Genomic DNA, 20,435 nt, shown 5'->3' with positions numbered 1-20,435 from the left:
GGGACAACATAAATATTGATAAATAAATAAATATTTTTTCTTAAAAATACAAAGTCACCTTACTTTTTGAACACACCTCGTATTAATATTGTAATTTATTTATTTATCATTTATACACATAATAAAATCATACATACATTTAATAGAATTTATTTATTTTGTAGTAAGTATTCATATTTAGTATATTTGTATGAAAGTACCCGCTGCCGTTGACTGAACCGGTAAGGAGTTGCAATATCTACTCCTACCCTCCGTTCGACGTTCGCTTGCCACTCGATGCGCTATATATACGTTCCGTTGTTTTCTCAGTTATTTGTTAATATTATTGTAATTATTGTGGTTTTTTTATATAAATGTTTGTAGTTGACTTTTGTATTAACTGTGTAGTGATTTACTATGTGTTTAAACTATATGTACTTTGAAATGGTGTGGAATATATTCAACCGGTGAGTAATCTTTTTATTACTGGCTTATTTACATAATATACAGTATTGATATTAGAACCCAAATTAAATTTTATTTAATTTCATTCTTAATGATATAAACTTGAAAATTGTTATAATTTATTTGTGTATGTATAATAATTTATTATCAATTCATATTTAAGCAGTTACAATATCTAAATTGCAGGTTAATTCTTATATCTATATATATAAAATCGAAAGGTCACTCACTCATCACGAAACCTCAGAAACTACATGTGCTAGGAATCTGAAATTTTGCATAGGAGTTATTTATAGCACGTAGGTGCTCGCTAAGACGGGACGTTTGCAATATTCGACTTCTAAAGGGTTGTTTTTGGGGTTGAAAGTTTGTATGAAACTTCGTTACTACAAATGCTAGGAGTCTCAAATCTTGCATGGACGTCACTTATAGGACGTAGGCACTCATGGAGACAGAAATTAATAATAACATAGTTCACGCGGGTGTAACCGCGAGCGGGCCGCTAGTAAAATATATAATCAAATGCAAGTCACTGTACAAATTAAGCTCCATTACGTATACAATCATAGTATTAATAGTTTCGGTCTAGGCAGGCGTAATTAAGAGCGGCCGTGCTTAAGTCTTTTTATCAGACTCCATGTTGGCTTAAGAACTCTAATCCTCAAAAGATTACTGGAAAAGCCAGCACTTGCCTACTTTTGGAACTTTGATTAAATAAGTATAGTCGTCTAAATATATATTTTTTTAAATTAGCTTCATTCTGTATCTAGCACACAGCAGTTTAGGTAGAGGGAAAATAGTGGTATTGCTTGTTTGACTCGACACCAGAGAGATTTTTTTTATTTTCAGTTATCATTAAGTAGGTATTATATTCGAATATCATATTAAATTCTCCGAAAATCTACACCACGTTCTCAAGTGGTATAAAATGTGTATGTTTTAAGCATTAACTCAACAGGGTTTTGTTTACAACAAAATAAAAGTAGAATTTTGGTCGGCAGCTGTTGAATTTTAACCAAAGTTTGTACAAACATTTTATAAGTTAGTTCAAAACTAGCGCTGTGCGAAAAAACGAGTGAATGAAGAGTATCCCGTAGCTTGGATGTCTAATGGTCGGTTACCGCGACGTATGTGGGGGGCAATAATTCTTATTATTATATTTTATTGAAAATATGCTCAAAGTTTCGGAACTTAACGCCGTGTTTTGCCTCGACATCAGAGCGAATAAAAATCTTAAATATTTCATTTCTTTGAATGGGAATCGAACCCACAACCAGTCATCTTTACAGTCGCACATTTACCTCTGCGCCAAGACTGGCGTACACTGAACTAAAATAACCTCTAAAATGAAAGAATAGAGTGTCTTAACGAACAAAACTTTCAATATATAAAATGGAAAATATATTTTTAAATAACGTAAAATAACAATACAATCGGTTAGTTAATTCGGAATAGTCTTAAGTGAAAATAAATTATAAGTACTTGCCGTTCAATATCAAGTAACTCAGTTGATGAAACCACACAATCACAGAGCTCTGATTCTCATCCAATTATTTATGACGGACTGGTTCCCATATTTACCACAATCATAAGCTTCCCTGCTCCTGCTTCTAACTTTGAGGTTAGTCATGCTTCAGGGGCACAAGCAGGTGTCGGTAAGCGTGACAGGTTCTGGGTTCGATTCCCATACGAGGAAATGAAATATTTAATGTTTTTATCACTTTGCTTTGATGGATAGCCAGATTGCATATGACTCTGACTATCCTGCTATGTGCGGGATACAGCGTGAAGACAAAATAAAAAAAATAAACTTCTCTGTAGTAAAGGACAAGATAAATTTCATAACGTTAACTAAAGATTAAATTATTGAAACGAGCGCTTTAAAGTAAATTAAATTGTATTATCTTAACTGGTATAATTTTGAGAGTTATTATGAATATTATTATTTATATTTTATTTTATACAAGTAGTGTATCTTCTTTATTATACAAGAGAACTCACTTAATTCTTTACTTTTTGTTTGTTAACACATAAAAGTTGTTAAAGATTAACACCTTTTCTATTTTCAAATTAAGTTAACTTCTCCGTAAATAAATAGTAAGCTCGTGTAGTATTTACTAGGTGGCCTCGATCTACACTCTGCTCAATTGTGAAATAATGAAACCAATGTCGCGCTATATATATTGTATAAAAAAGCGTAAATGATAAATGATATAATTTGTACAACGTCATTCCCTGGAGTCAAACTCACGACCACTGCGTTAATGCTCAAACATAATTTCATTGTACCACGACGGGTGTACTTAAATAATTTGAATTAAATAAATAATTTTACAGAACTCTCAAATTTTAATGTAATACAAAAGTAGAGATAGTGAAATAGCAGCGAAAACAGTCACCTAATTGTTGCTTCAACTTAGGGAGGGAATTGTAACAAGTTTTATTGCTTTATTCGCAATTCACTTATTTTATTAGACTGTTTGTTGAAAAATAAAATTAATTAATGTAGTTTTGCAATTGTACTAAGGAACTGTTTAAGTAATAAACACGAGTAAAATTAAGTTCTATTCTGTATTTTATTTTCTATTTTACGTTTTCCTTATAATTTATATAAAATTGTATTTAATTTAAATCGAATGGTTTTGGTGCTTGTCGTGGCGCAGAAGCTCTATCGTGTGACTGTAAATGCGACAGATTACAGGTTTGATTCCCACTCGACAGAATGAAATATTTCATATTTCGGCTTTTCTTCGCTCTGGTGCTCTGGTTCCACCAATCAACGCACAATGCTTCCAGAATTTGGAGGAAAGTGGGGAGCGGAGTATCCTAACATTATGCTGGAGGTTTAGGTGAAGAGCCACCTTCTTTTTATGATTAAAAAATAATCTTTTATAAATAAAAAAAAATAATAGAGTCAGTCAATTTCATTTCATTTACGTCAAATAGGCATTTAGTCAACTTTCATCTTACAAATTTCACCCTAAAAATGCCCTAAAAGGTAGACATTAACAGAATCTAACGGATTGTGCCTGATTCAGCCGTTGACATACATGTCCGCACGTGTCCTGGGACATACGAGTACACAATTATGTAAACGTCCTGATTGAAAGGCTTTGGAGGCTTCTATGTATCCGATAAATCCGTGATCTTGAATACGATCGTGTTTTATACGCTGTTTGTATATGACATCACGTTATAGATTGATTTTGCTAAATTGCTTTGGTAATTTTTGTATGAAGAAAATTGGTTGGTACTGAAGCTAGTATGTATAGTAGTTCTAAACCTCTTAGTGGTATTTCAAATACAAATATTTCTTGTTTTCATTAGATGAAGTGTGGCATAAGCGTATTTTATGCGACAGATAAATATACTAACAAATATTTAAGTTGGAATTAAGTTTTTTTGGAGGCCTGAAACAGTATATGACGTTTAAAGAAAGTGTGTAAAATATAATAAAGATTCTATTTTACATTTATTACTACTAAGCTATCGATATAAGTAAATTATTCGGAACAAATATTTGGTTTGCTAGAATAGAAGGCTATGATATTTTTATTAAATATTGTACAAGTACTAGGTAAATAAATACTATTAGTACGCAAAAAAAAAATCCTTTAATGAAAATAGTGTAGAAATGAACTAACAGTGTAAATTAAAGTCAGTTCGGATTGATGATGCAGTTTCAAGTCTCACTGGGAACACTAAGAGTGGGTAATGGCGTCGCTTGTCTATGGGACGAGTGTTAGTGCACCCGAGGGAATGACGATACGACACGTTTTTGTCCCCTCACGTTAATGTCACATTTATTGACAGTACTTTTTTTTAATTTGCGTAACTGGTTTGAGCTTTTTGAACTTTTTTTTTGTTTGGAGATAAAAAAATCACGTGATAGTTTTAAAGATCGGTCACTTACAAGTTCATTTATATTTTTACATGAAAATTGGAATATTTATTATTTATTTGGTACCTTTTCCATTTCTAATGATAATAAAAAAGGCAAAATATTTCTTTTATTAAAATTTTACTCTTAAATGAAAAATATTATTCTGGATTATATTAAAAAATGTCATTACCGAGAAGAAGCGGGAATAGTAATGCCATTTTTTTAGTAGAACTGCGATAGTTTTAATATATTTAATAATTTTTTTTGTTAATAAACATTTATGTACCGGCAAAATCATTTATCATACAACTAAATCCCATATGTAAGGAGTAGTTAAAATAGTCATTCCATTTAATGAATTAAGTTTACCTGTACAATTTATATTCAAACTAACAAAGCACCTCATGCATATTGCACTTAAAGCTTTGTTTCTATTCTTGTTCATTAGCTGTGCTAATAGATTTATCACGCAGAAACACGGCGGTGAAGATGGTATTTGCATTACTCGTCTACTCAAACAATTATAGTTCTACATATATGACTACAAAATACCGAGACCAGTTGTGATGCAAGCAAAGCGAAAGGTTCTAGGTTCAATTCCCACTCGAGGAAATGATTTTTTTAAATATTTTAATTTCCTTGCTCTAGTAACGAGGTGAAGCGCGGCGTTGAGTTCTCAACAATGCCGCAATGCCTTTAGGATTCGGTGGAAAGTGGAGAACAGAGGTGTCTTAATGGGAAAGTAGTGTCTTCACACTGGGTTCCCAGGCTGTCTATGACTTCAATGCTAAATGCAGGATAAAGCATTAATGCGTGAAGCTAAAAAAAAATCTTCCTCTATTATATAACGTAGGCGAGAGGTTTATCTATTTTTAGAAAAAATAGCGAATAAATAAGACGTCAAGTATAAATATTTAATCAGCCTCCTGTGCCCACACTTTGTACGTAGGACAGACATAAACTATGATTTCGAATCCGTATATCATGGAAAGTCTACGATATTTCGACTCTAACTCCTAGCATGATGAATAGTCCACTGCATTTGACTTACGTTATACCTGGTAAGCTAAGATAGCATTTTAAAATCGTGAATAATTTTTAGAGAATTTATGGTCATATATAATTGAGAACAGGCTAAAAATAAATGATTTTAGTGATATCTTATATCCCATCAAAAACATAAATGTGAAATGAGAGCCTTGTTGTTGCCTAATTCTTGACTTCACCAACAAAAGAAAGGGAGATCTATATGGGGGCGTAAGTTTGTGTTCTCTCAGGACAAAAGTCAAGCTCAAATTTACAATATACATATTAAATTAAAATAAGTATATTGTAAGTTTCACTCTACCAGTAGTAAACGATAACTACTCATTTTTCAGATGTTTAATCCTCGTTCTTAGATCGTATTTGCATTTGAATTATTAAAGTTTCGCAATTTAGAAACTCACTTTTCTTAATAACTAATGTGTTAAACTCATGTGCAAAATACTGACAAATTAATAACAATGATATAAAATAACAAAACTGTTATTGTAATAATTTATGAAAAAAATGTAATAAAAATAACTGACACTATCTTTTTTCTCTATACTAAGAGTATAGTAAAAATTTTAACTTTCCAAATAGATTAATATAAAAATTGTAACATTTTTGAGATATATCTTTCTCGTTAAAATTAAAATTGTCATACAAATATGCATACAATTAATAGTTTTATATAGATATTATTTTCCATTATAAAAGTTTCTTTTTACAATAATATTAGCGAACTCATATAAAAGAGGGTAGATATAGGAAAAGACCACTTCCAACCGCTTCCGATTTCTAACAATAGACAACTATTTATATTAGAAAATTTTCAATTACATTCAAGACTGTGAAATATGTAATTTTTCAAATTCCTCCATCACATCCCCTCCGCCAAGCAAGTCAACATGAGCTCCCACGGTTATTAATACTGGCGCTACTGACTTGATTTATGCTGTACGAAAAGCGTGCCTCAGATTTACGACGGGAAATCCATTTGTACTATATTCCTGCATATTCCTTATTCGGCTTTGAGAGAAGAAGTCATATATATATATTATCGATTTTACAATGACTTTTGAAGTTGAACGTCTATGAATTATTATCTTCAATAATAATTATAATTATTTTGATATACAGGGTGGAATTGTCAGCGCCACTTTAAATGAAACCACAGTTTTAACTACTCTATAAAAGCCTAATATAATTCGGAAAAAAAATAATTCTCACAAATGAAAAAGTTTTTTTGCCAAACAAAATAAATAATAAAATTATCGTTTTAAAATAAAACGCCATTTGTAAAGTATAATATAGGCACGCACACACTTACCTGTCAAAGCGGCAACGTCGCATACGTATGTGTGCGTGACACGAAATACAGGTATGGATAAAAATCATGAAATGTAAAAAAAATCCTACGTCCAAACCGTTGAGGTACCTTGATTATTTTTTTTAATTTTGGGTTTGAAATATTTTACCCTATATGCAGTTTCAGTAAAAGAAGCGCTGCCTCTTCCACCCTGTATATTTCATGGGGCAGTTGTCGTTTCTACACGTGTGATGGTTGTAGACACTATAGGAATATTATACAAATAAATAAGGCCTCCTTAAACTATTCTAGTCGCAAAATATCTTAAAAAAATAATGACTTGTCAGTACATAAGCTGTCACAGAGCAATGGAACACCGTCTGACTATAAGCGACTTTCGAGGTAATGATTAAATTTAAATTATTTTTCTTTGCTCTCATTTATCAACCCTGGCGTTGAATACGCCAAAGTCAGCGCGTAATATTTGAAAAGCAGGCTAAAAGTGGAGAGCGGAGAGTGTTAGGTTCAGAGTCAGCACTGGGTTCCCTCTACCATGATTTGGTAATTAACATCATTCGCCGACAGTGGCAAAGTGAATTGGAATCCGGATATGAACCGCATTGGCGTATTTGAAAGTGTGAATATTAATTTTGTCTTTAAGTAGTTTCCAAGATTTAATGTAAAAGCTAAAATTCAACTTTAAGCTTCTAAATTACTTTATCTTTGACCTATAAAATAAGATATTATTATTTTTATAAATTTATATTATTAGGTCTAATTTAAATTACATTGTGAAAATAATAGTAAATATGTAAGTAAGTTTTTCTGTTCATAATAGTCGTAGCAAGCTTCATGCTTCTTTCTAGATAACAGAATAGGCAAAGAGAACCTTGTGTTACACTTCATTTCCCATTTTCTACCCATTTTATTTTATTTACCGACATTATATAGTATAGTTATATAGTACAAAATTAAATTAATTTAAATATACTTAGTCCCATGAGTGGCGATCAAACCCACAAACATTGCATCAACACCTTCTTCTCCCACTGCACTATAACGGCTTCGAAGATTAGATAATAGAAAACAATTAAGCTATTTTTGGTTTGTTTTGCAATTCTTCTTATAAAAAATGTATGTATGACATATTAAACCAATACGTACCTAAATTTATAGAAAATAATATAAGTAAATGAACGACGCCATAGATACGGTAATGTATATTTGATTGCAGTCAAAATTTTCCATATTCTATATCTATCTGTATTCAGTGGAGTTTCCCAGGTTGCGAGAAAATTGAATTGTGAATTTTCACGATTTAGAACAAAGCGCATGTAACAGTCGTACATCATCGCGCACCTGTCTTGCCTTCCGCAATCACTTTGAATACGAAGTGCCTGCAAATTTCGTAAAGTGTAGAACGTGCCCGCCAGTGGTATTGTTGTAATGAATTAACTAAATAAAGTTATTTTATGACTAAATTATTTAGAGCAAAGGCGTGTGTCTGATATCGCGATAGGTTGTGGATTCAATTCTCACTTAAGGAAATGAAATCATCATCATCATCAACAACAGACATCTTTTGTCCACTTCTAGACATAGGTCTTCATTGCATTGTATAAGCTTGACACAAATATAGTTTATAGTCTTTAAGGATTTAAACAACCTTTTTGATAAAGTTTATTTTTCGATGATTACGGGCATTTCATCTTCTACTGCAGCAGTCCTACTATACTAATATTATATAACTGAGTTAGTTTGGTTGACCGCGCTTGTCTCAAGAACTACATACTTATATCATATACCGTCCATGACTCTCAGATATTTTACTTTGACGACGCGGGTGAAACTATAGGTAAAATCATAAGTTAAATTATATTCTAGTTTTAAAAATGTCAATTTTAAGTAATATAATAAAATTAAAATAAAATATAACAAATTAAATCCCATCAGAGTTCGACTTACAAACTCGACCCTCATTTGTTTGACAATGTGCACGACGTGGCTATGAGAGGCCCACAAGCCTCGCTTTATTGAAATAAACAATTTAATTCCTTATTCTAATATAAATAAAACACATATTAGTATATTAACTCAATACACACTTGCGGACTTATCCAGGGTAAATGTTTCGAGTAGTTTGTTACGCTTGTAAGAGTAGGGGGTCTAAATAGACTGCAGTCGAAAGTCAACCCCATAAGTTTGGAGAGGTCGGGTGTCTAAAACAGATGTATTAAAGTACGTGGAAAGTATGGATTAGTTTTATTCATTGTAAATTTTATATAATAATTGGAAAATGTATTTAAAGGCCGTAGTGGCATAGTGGCACAGCGTGTGACTGTAAGCGTAGGTTCGATTTCCACTCGGAGGAATGAATTATTTAATATAAACATTCTCTCGTTCTGTTAATAAGACAAATCGTGGCGTTGTGTTTCACCAATAGACATGTTTTAAAAAATCAGCTGAAAATGAGGATCGGAGTGTCTTGACACTAGCTTCCATTGCCGACATAGCATAAAATAGACAAAAAATATTTTAGCTTTTTCTTTGTTTTTAATAATTCTTTACGATATTAGAATATGACGTTCACGAAACGTAGATTAAATACAAACGTATTCCTCTGCTCCTTGTTTACGAGATGGAAACAAAAATCTCAACGTGAACTTCCGAAGTTACAACCTAATTTAAAAAGCATATATCTTTTATGAAACGGCATTTTCAGTGTAGTAATGACCAATTACGAGTTTGGGTAGTTTTACAACGTGTTCGACGGATAATTGGTGAGACAATTATTTTTAATTGCTATTGTAATGTGTTGAGGATTTGGCCGTATGTTACTCGGAGGGATATATGTATGTCTTTTAAAGGAAGTGGAAACAAATATGTTTAAGCTTTTAATTTGTGATATTACTAAACGAAACTAATGTAAATCGAAATTTTATATAAGGCAGTTGTAGCGCCGGGGCATAAAGGTGAGACTTTAAAATAACGATTATGGGTTCCATTCTCGCTCTGGGGAATTAATTATTACTTATTAATAATTTCATTTCTTCACTCTGGCATTAAACATTTCTGGCATTTAGTGGGGAACGGAGTGTCTTAACATTAGGTTCCCTCTGCCTACCCTGCTGATTGCGGGATACAGCGTGAAGCTGACACGTACAGCTGAAAAAGAAATATACAAAATCCATTTTGAAGATAGACTTTGTAATTATATATTAGTTTCTGTATATGACATCAAAGCAAATATATATTTGATGTATATGTTAGGCTTTAGTGAAAATGTTCACTAAGTGCTGTAGTTAAGTCATATCACGTTATTCGCGTGTCAGTTGTGGAAGTAGTTAGGATTTGGAAATAACGTTATGAATTTTTTTAACCGATTTCATAAGAAGGAGGTTGTATGATATGTGTGTATTTAATATTGTTCGAATTGAATTATATTTGAGTATGATGATCCATTTAGGTTTCTAAGCTTGTGTTCTTAATTTGGTAAGTTCATGTTTGTATGTTTGTTAAAATCGCTTAATTAAAATCTACAAGTTTCATTAAAATTGTTTCAGTAGTGTTAACAGATAAGGGAAAATTAAGAGAACATAGATTGGTAGTAGAACTAGCATTTTTCCTTTTGAGTTTATTGATTGTTTTGTTTTTTTTTACCAATTTGAAGGTTCAATATATAAATGAGCTTAGCCCGTTCTTGTTTGTTGGAAACGAAGTTGCAAGCTATTAGCGTTAAATATGTAGTATCTCAAAATAATACATTTAAATCAAATAAAAGTAAAATTAAATTTTTATATCATATATATGTATGATAGCTCTCTGCTACGAGTTACTACGCTAGTGTAACCAATTACTTCAAATATACGTGTCACTGACGACAGTGTCTACTTTGTTTTAATCACGTTCATATATTTAAATTATTTCAATAATTTTCATACAAAATAAAATTTTATTATTCATAATTTATATTTTAGAATAATCTTTTAAATTTATTATTTTAAATGTAATAATATTAAATTAGTTTAATAGAGTCAACGGCACGACGATACGTCGCTGTTATTTTCCATGGTTCCAAATTAAACATTTTTTTTTTTTCATATTATGTGTATTGCGGATCACATAAGGTATGGACGAATTGTTTTTTAGTTGGGAATAAAATAATCATTATTTTTAACGTTTGATTTTTTGATATCTAGTTATATAAAATAGTTATAATAATTGTAAAAAAAGTACAAGGGACTGTAAGCGTGACAGGCTGTAGGTTCGATTCCCACCCGAGGAAATTAAATATTTAATATTTCTCTCTGGCGTCGTTACGACAAGTTACTAGTATACGTAAAAGAATATATTTATGAAAGTTGAATGAAAAATAATGACGAAAAATGCATATTGTTATTATAACAATAATAGTTAAATTTAGTATAAGCTACTCACGAATAGTTTATAAAGTTCCACCTGACATTATCTAACGCAAGAAAAGTTTCCTACGTCGGCGTCGCTGGGAACGAGCAGTAACGAGTTGTTTTAAACTCTGAATGCAAAATGTCGTGCATTTGCCTTAGTTATACCGCGGTGATGGTAGTTTCTGTAATTTTGCGGGCTTCTCGCATTATCAGTCTATTTCCTTTTGAAAGTAATATTTAGATTCTCTTATATTACTTTAAATATGAGATGGAAATTTATTAACTTTATATATTTATAGACATTTACGTACTTTGACTAAACTTTCAAAGTAAATGACAAGCGCCAAGTCAATTACATCAGAAGCCATCTTCAAAGAGCTTTGAATATATTGGCTTTAAATATTAAGTTATTTCGTAAGTAGTTTTAGTTCATGTATTTATTTATTTAATTATAATTAGTTTTTGGAGGTTTTTGCAGAGTATAATGTTGATATCGATTAATTAAACATAATACAATAATCTACAGACTTGAATTAAAATTTAATTTCTTTTTTTTTAGTGAAATTAGAAAAACTCACGTTGATCCTGTATACATACAGGGTAGGTAGAGGCAATCTAGTGTTAAGATATGCCGTTTCCCATTTTCTGCAGAATTCTAGAGGCATTGCACAGTAGAGCGAACAAATAAAAATATTAAATATTTCATTTCCTCGAGTGGGGATCGAACTCACAACCAGTTGTGTTTTCTTTTTTAGGTTCGTGCTTTATCCCACATATAGCAGGGTACGCAAAGGAACCTAGTATTGTGACACTGGGTTCCCCATTTTCCACCAAATTTTTGACTTTTTGCATCTTGAGTAGCGGAACTTAACGCAGCCCTTTTGTCTAATTCATTTTCCCGAGTGGGAATCGAACCCACAGTCGTCGCGTTACAGTCACACGCTTGTGCCTCTGCACCACGACAGCCTCAAATATAAAGTTACATTAAATAATAAAATAAATATCCGATTATACCTGGTATAATATAACAAAATTATTATTTGTAAAAATTGAATATCACTCACAGGAAGCCGTTTTGAGAAGTTATACAGGGTGGAATTGTCAGCACCACTTTAAATGAAACCACAGTTTTAACTACTCTATAAAAGCCTAATATAATTCGGAAAAAAAATAATTCCCAAAAATGAAAAATTTAATTTTTCAAACAAAATAAATAATAAAATTATCGTTTTAAAATAAAACGCCATATGTAAAGTATAACATAGGCACGCACACACTTACCTGTCAAATCGGAAACGTCGCACTCGTATGTGTGCGTCACACGAAATACAGGTATAGATAAAAATCGTGAAATGAAAAAAAAATCCTACGTCCAAACTGTTGAGGTACCTTGCTTAATTTCTTAGGTGTGGGTTTGAATTATATTACCCTATGTGCAGTTTCAATAAAAGAAGCGCTGCCTCTTCCACCCTGTATAAATAATATTAATTGAAACACGAGTAAGGAATATAATCTCAATACCATTTTTTCTTTTTTTGTGTATTTTCTACATTCAATTACAAATAACTTGATATCATAAAACGTTTTCCAAATTCTTTTGTTTAAATCATTATTGGCAGTGAAAAACTATTACTAAAATAAAGAGATAAACAATTTAACATCTTTGTTAGTACCTATAGAAACCTACCTTTGTTAGTCTTTTATGTAGCTTTCAGGATAGATACAAGGAATCTAGAAACCTAGTTTTAAACTAATCTGTTGGCGTTAAGGCGCTTCCGTTCCTCACTTTTTGCCGAAAACTGCAGACATTACTTGATGTACGATAGAAATTAATGCCTCGATACTAGAGCCAGGAAAATGAAAGTTTTTTAATATTTTATTTCCTTGAGTGGGAATCGAACTCACAATCTGTCGCACACTTATGCTCTGCACCACGACTGGCCTTAATTATCTTTCTTGAAAATAAATAAAGAAATATGCACGTAGAGTATAAATATTTAAGTACTCGTATATAAAGTAAATATTTTTCTGTTAGATAATTCATTAAATGTAGCGTCATTCATATCTTTAAACAGAAAACTGAGTAATATAAAATGAACTGTAATTTCACTGAGCGGGGCTTCGCTGTGATATTGCAAAGTTTCTGAGAATCTTGTACATAAAAGGACAACTTTCTATGGAAAGATTTGATTAGGAAAGCTATAATATTATCTATATATCAATAATGTGAACGGTGTGTCTGTATAATAAATATCTGTATTTACAAAAATCTATTTTAAAATTTTTAAGACAAAAAATGGCACCCTTTAAAGATGTGTAAGTAGATATTAACCCTATCTACAGTAAAACTGAAAAGAAAAAAAAATAGTTTATTTTTTTAAAACCATCTCGATTAAATTACAGTATCGTTTTAGTTTTACATAAATATTTCTATTAAAGGTTATATATGTATTTTTATTATGCATTTTTATACTAATAGTGTTGACTACAACTATATTAATAGCTTCTTTTAACCTTCGCACGCAATTCTTTGAGTTCAGCATTATAGTACTAACCAAATATTGACGTAGAGTCCATCTATTTGTTATTATCTTTGTAATAAGGATCAAAATTGAATAAATTCATTCCTTATTGTGCTGTAAGTGCTCGATTACTGTATGAAAATGGGGGCGGATAATGTGAATTTTCACATATTTCGCTCTAATGAAACTGGACACGCAGCTATTTACTCTTGATTGGTAGTTTGTGGGTGGGTTTACAAACATATGTTTTATATATTATGTCTAATATCCTTTTAGGTTTTATTATTTTCTATGATTTATGAGGCCAGTCATGGCGCAGTGGTACAAAGGGTATAGGTTTCGATTCCCACTTGAGAAAATTAAATATTAAATATTTTCATTCTCTCGCTTTGGTGAAGAGGCAATCGGGGCTTTGAGGTTCTTAATGTTTGAAGCTAAAGAAATCATATACAGCTATTTGTAATTTCCATTTCAGGGCGAAGCAGTGCAAGTGCAGAGGCGTAAATGTAAGTGAGTACACCGTACTTATGTAATTTTACTCCCTTAAAAAAAATTAAACTATACATATTCAACTTATGTTATTATCTAATAGTTCTATATTAACATTTTTATAAAGCTTCGTAGCCTATGATTTTTTTAGTAATAAAATAAGAAATTTATAAGCTGACATATTATTTCATATAGGAATATGTAATGTATTAAGATAAAAACCGTCAACAACGCGTTCGCATAGTCAAACCACACAAAATTAACGACACTTATCTTGGATCTTTTACGATTAGATTCACGAGGTTAATTTTCGTAGTAAAATAACTTCTACTAAAGAGAATGCCCCATAAAAGATCTTCTTTCAGCTTGATTGGTTTAGTTATTTGTTGGTTTGTTCTTAGAAAACCGGACTGTAATAGGAAGGTAACGTTAGACCATATTGTTTTGAAAAATAGCATTAATTTGAAAGGTAGTATAAATTATTTTATATAATTATTCTATTGATAGAGTTAGTTAAGCTTTAAGGACATTTTTTTAAGGTTTATCCCGCTTAGGATTATACGGGCAGAAGTTAGTGTCAAGACACTCCGTTCCCCACCTTCCTAGTATTCAATGTAAAAATCATAAAAGGTAATTAAAATTAAAATTGTGACAATATTTAAAAAATACAAAATGCCTCGTGGAATCCAGCCAAAAGACGAGAGTTCCTGTCTCATTTTGTTCATTTTTTATACGTTTTTTAAACATTATTTTAAAAAATATATTTCTATGTTTAGTTTGGAATAACACTTTAAAAATATTATAAGTTTTATCTACGTACTACGTATGATTTTTACTAAATACTCCAACGAGATATTAATAAACATAGATGCAATATGGAACCGAAAAACATTGAAAATAATAAATTTATCAATATAATCATTGATTCAAGAAATATTAATCATTTCTCGCCTGTCTATTTCGAGCATGACATGACCTAGTTGGAGTACTAAAAAATTAAAAACGTAAAGGTTACTGGAGTGTATAAAATACATCAGTGAGTGAGCTTGGCCTACTTCTCAATATAAATACCGTCTAGACAAGCGAACTGTACGAGGTAGAAAATTTTGCTACTATGTTTTAGATTGTTTTTATAGTAACCTTATTGTCTTTCTTCGGTGGAAAGTGGAGAACGGAGTGTATTAACACTAGGTTTCCTCTGCCTACTTTGCTGTGTGCGTTACAGCATGAAGATAATTTAATTTAATTCTTATTATTTTTAGTTTCGCGTAGCACCGTTAAAGGAGAAGCTAGTGTTAACTCTTTTCTCTGTTTTTTATTTTAAGTAGTGGAATAGCTTCGCAACTTGTGTACCATAGCAGGGAAATATAAATAATTTATTTCTTCAAATGAGAACTGAACCTACACTCACAACCTAACACAATATTCATAAAATAAATGTTACTATTTATTGCAAAAAATATAGTCTGAAAAAAGTAACACCTGTTTTTAATTGTACGAAGTCAATAAATTTTTTAAGTTATTTTTTTTTAATAACATGAATATTATTTCTGTTATAATTTATCCATCCTATCCTATATCTTATAAAACAAAGTCGCTTTTTGTGTCTGTCTGAACTTTCTAACTCTTCTTCTTCTAAACCACCCAACGGATTTGGATGCAGTTTTCACCATTAGGTCGAGTATTTCTCAAGGAAGGTTTATATATAGTTTATTATTTGTACATTCTTATGTAAGTTAACATAAATACGATAAATGTGTATAAAGCCCTACCCGCTGAGACACTTTGGCGCATGCGCTGCTTTAATGGTAAATACTACATGAAAAAAATGTACTGGAGTATTGTTCCTCTTAATAACATCTACAAAAAAGTCCGCGATGGCATATTCGTATCTTTTAAGAATAACGTGTAGTGATCATATTTACGTCTAAAAATAGTAATTTCAATATATTTTTTATTGTGAGGGATATTTTTCCATAATGGTATTAATCCTTATCCGTTAAAATACTTTATTAAATTTCTACGTTAAACGAAGATAAAATTTGATTTTAAAACTATTTCGAAATTGCGAATAGTTTTAGAGAAAAACGCATTTAATTATTGACACATCACGCCGTTCACACATCAACTGCATCGAGTCAAGTTTCACTTATCCCTTACTCTCAGCATATAAATAAGTATATTAGTTACGTTAGCCATTTAATGTAGATCAAAACTGTCTTTTACTGTTTTTTCATTTTAATAAGTACTCTAGAAGTTGTTACAATATCAAAAAATCCTTGCTGCGAAACGCGCCTCGCGACGTTATGCTTATACAAGCGAGTCCGCCGCGCCCGCCTGCCTTACACGCATCGGTGGTTCAGTGGTAGAATGCTCGCCTGCCACGCGGGCAGCTAGGGTTCAATTCCCGGTCGATGCATTCTATTTAATTTTCCTCACAGGCAGCCACGTAGTGCTTGCTTTTCATCAGGGACAGAATACCCTCTTCAGCATCAACCACAAGCACGAAAAAAAAAAAACCCGCCTGCCTTTATAGCAATGAAGATTTAGATGCGTTTGCACGTATTGGATAATTCGAGTTGAATGTATTATTTAATGTCATTTAACTATCTAAAAATAGTCATTTAAATATATTTTAATAAGTACTTGAAAAGATTAGTAGTACAGATTTAAAATTACGGTACCTACTAAAAAATCCTTGCTGTGTAAAACAATTGGAAAATCCTTATTGAAACTACGAAAATGCGGGTTGCATTAGGGTTTAATTAATTTTCACATTATCTTAAGTGCTTTGCAAACATACTTGATATGAATAATCCAGTAGTAAAAGCGGGCGAAGCCGCAATAGGGTCGCTAGTATCTTATAAAACAATGTCGCTTTTCGTGTCTGTCTGAACTTTCTAACTCTTCTTCTTCTAAACCACCCAACGGATTTTTATGCGGTTTTCACCATTAGGTCGAGTATTTCTCAGGGAAGGTTTATATATAGTTTATTAATTGTACATAAGAATATAAATTAACATAAATACGATAAATGTGTCTAAAGTCCTACCCGTTGAGACACTTTCGCGCATGCGCTGCTTTAATGGTAAGTACTACATGAAAATAATGTACTGGAGTATTGTTCCTCTTAATAACATCTACAAAAAAGTCCGCGATAGCATATTTTTATCTTTTAAGGATAACGTGTAGTGATCATATTTCTGTCTAAAAATAGTAATTTCAATATATTTTTTATTGTGAGGGATATTTTTCCATAATGGTATTAATCCTTATCCTTTAAAATACTTTATTAATTTTCTACGTTAAACGAAGATAAAATTTGCTTTTTACACTATTTCGAAATTGCGAATAATATTAGAGAAAAACGCATTTAATTGTTGACACATCCTGCCGTTGACACATCAGCTGTATGTTACTCAAGTTTTACTTATCCCTTACTCTCAGCATATAAATAAGTATATTAGTTACGTTGGCCATTTAATGTAGATCAAAACTGTTTTATACTGTTTTTTCATTTTAATAAGTACTTAAGAAGTTGTTACAATATCAAAATATCCTTGCTGCGAAACGCGCCTCGCGACGTTTTGCTTGTACAAGCGCGTCATGAGCAGTCATCGGTGATTCAGTGGTAGAATGCTCGCCTGCCACGCGGGCAGCCCGGGTTCGCTTCCCGGCCAATGCATACTATTTAATTTTCCTCACAGGCAGCCACGTAGTGCTTGCTTTTCATCAGGGACAGAATACCCTCTTCAGCATTAACCACAAGCTCGAAAAAAAAACCCGCCCGCTCTATAGCGGGCCTCTATAGGCATAGCAACGAAGATTTAGATGCGTTTGCACGTATTGGATAATTGGAGTTGAATGTATTATTTAAGCGCGATATATTTGGTTTGATATTTTTTGTAGTAGTTATTAGTAGGTAGGCTTTTGTTTATAATTTCTTCCGTTTAAAAATAGTCATTTAACTATCTAAAAATAGTCATTTAAATATATTTTAATAAGTACTTGAAAAGATTAGTAGCACAGATCGGATTAAAAAATCCTTGCTGTGTAAAACAATTGGAAAATCCTTATTGAAACTACGAAAATGCGGGTTGCATTAGGGTTTAATTAATTTTCACATTATCTTAAGTGCTTTGCAAACATACATTATATGAATAATCCAGTAGTAAAAGCGGGCGAAGCCGCAAGGGGGTCGCTAGTTATTAATAAGATAAACGTTCTAAAATAGTATGTATGAATCAATAGCTGTATAGTCCATGACTACGTCCTAGTGACGGCTATGCAAAATTTGAGACTTCTAGCATTTGTAGGAACGAAGTTTCATACAAAGTTTCAACCCCAAAAACAACCCCTTAGAAATTGAATATTGCAAATTCCCGTCTTAGCGAGCACCTACGTCCTATAAGTAACTCCTATGCAAAATTTGAGATTCCTAGCACTTGTAGTTTCTGAGATTTCGCGATGAGTGAGTGACCTTTCGATTTTATATATATATAGATTTGAGATTCCTAGCACTTGTAGTTTCTGAGATTTCGCGATGAGTGAGTGACCTTTCGATTTTATATATATAGATAGATATAAGATAGATATATATATATATATATATATATATATATATATATATATATATATCCAAATAATTGATTTGCATACAAAATGTTATATCCGCAATAACTCTGGCCAGAGGCATTTATTAGCAATCCAATGGCCCGTGAAAATCGCATTTCCAAACTATTATATTACCGTTTTATTTTACGAAGGTATTTATAATTTAATGAGAAGTTTATTATTTTTTTTGTTTTTCTTTAATAGATAAATAATAATTGTGTTTTTCGCTTTATTGAGTATAGTGGAGTAAGCAGAGTGAATCTAGTGTTAGAAAACACTACTTTTTCCGCTCTTGATCTGAAGGAATTCTACATCAAATTTTGTAAATATAAGCTACTTATAAAATGAAAATCAATTAAATAAATTCTTCTGAGTGAGGATGTGAGGAACAGTGAGGTGGTGCGTGATGCTGGACTTTCTAATAAATAGAAGTTTGTAATTAGGAACTTTAATTTGCTCATAAAATATTCACAGAATACTTAAATGCATTTTTAAAATTTTTGTATTAGATTATTTATGTCTACTTCCCAGAAAATTGCAAATGGTAACTGAATTATAAATTAATTTAGTTTGAAGCCTTCATGGAGTAGTGGAAGTATGTATATATAGAATATGTAGACTATATAATATATAAAACTTAAGTAATTTTATATTGTCGTATAAAAATACTACTTTTAATCTAAATAAGCATGGTTTTGAACACCTGCATGCCAAATACATCTGCATACTACAGACAGCCTCAAGGTATACAATATCCAGGTTGTAGACCCAAGCAATTGAATTCCGGTAGCCCAATGTGGAATGACACGCGCTATAGGGCCCGCCCTTTCCTCGTTGACATGCCACCTATCCACCAGCTCGGACTGCTTGGAATATTTGAGTTGAAACTTCAAAGGTAAGTTTGAAGTTATAGTATTAAATGTGATGAGTTTATGATTATAATGGAACTAAGTATTTATGAAAATTAAGCTATATAATGTTATTATACCTTTAAATTATTTAGGCCACTCGAAAGAAGCGGGCATTTGCTAGTGCTTTTTGAAGATCTCCAAGCAACTTACGTTTTTTTACTGAAAATTAGATGGGTGGGTTATTTGAAATCATAACGTTATATTTAACTAGTACTATAGTAGCTTCACACACAAGAACAATCTATATTCCAAAATACTTTCTGACTGATTTTGGGTTAAACCTAGGCTGTATTGAGACAAAAAGTGGAAAATATATTAAAAAATAAAATAATAAAAATACCTTATACTCGTATATATTAAATTCTGGGCATATAAGTGTAGATTACTAAGTTATTCTATTATACTTGATATCACACGAAACTGCCATAGGTAGACAAAAATAAGGTCGGCCGCATTTGCCATACAAAATTTATGATACTTACCTCGCGTTTTTATTGCTAGTATAACTGAGTTACTTTTGTTTGTGGGATATATTATGTTTAGGAAAATTACTAATAAAAGTAGGATTACTTCTCCAAATATAATGAATGAATCGATTTTTGTTTATTTTTTTTTATTTTGTAAAAGTGGCGTTCTTTTTGTCACACATAGCATTTAAATAAAATGTTGAAAAAAAAAACATAATTTTTATGTAATGATTTATCAAAAATTCTGGTGTCGAGGCAAAGAGCGGAATTAAGTTCCGCCACTCAACACGCACAGCAGTGTAGGCAAAGGGAACCTAGTGTTCTATCGTGTTAAGTGGCAGAACTCAACGACGCCACGCTTTGC

At 31.6% G+C, this 20,435-nt stretch overlaps 1 protein-coding gene across 3 annotated transcripts in view; it reads left to right on the top strand.

The window, feature by feature from the left end:
* The first annotated feature begins 270 nt into the window (after nt 1-270).
* Nucleotides 271-20,435, top strand: part of Sol1 (CUB domain-containing protein Sol1) — a 255,522-nt gene continuing 235,357 nt past the window's right edge. Inside the window, exons 1-2 of one of the 3 annotated variants that reach the window (XM_085208010.1) lie at nt 271-446; nt 14,066-14,096. The gene's annotated coding sequence lies outside the window, so the exon portion shown is untranslated. Of the gene's footprint in view, nt 447-14,065; nt 14,101-20,435 lie in introns of all 3 variants that reach the window. The other 2 variants (XM_085208011.1, XM_085208009.1) reach the window with 2 other exon arrangements.

The sequence above is a fragment of the Heliconius melpomene genome, chromosome 3 (assembly GCF_056956725.1).
Source record: "Heliconius melpomene rosina isolate 202511_hmr_F chromosome 3, ASM5695672v1, whole genome shotgun sequence".
Lineage (NCBI taxonomy): Eukaryota > Metazoa > Arthropoda > Insecta > Lepidoptera > Nymphalidae > Heliconius > Heliconius melpomene.
Note: the sequence above shows the minus strand (reverse complement) of the source record. Positions and strands in the feature narration are given on the sequence as shown.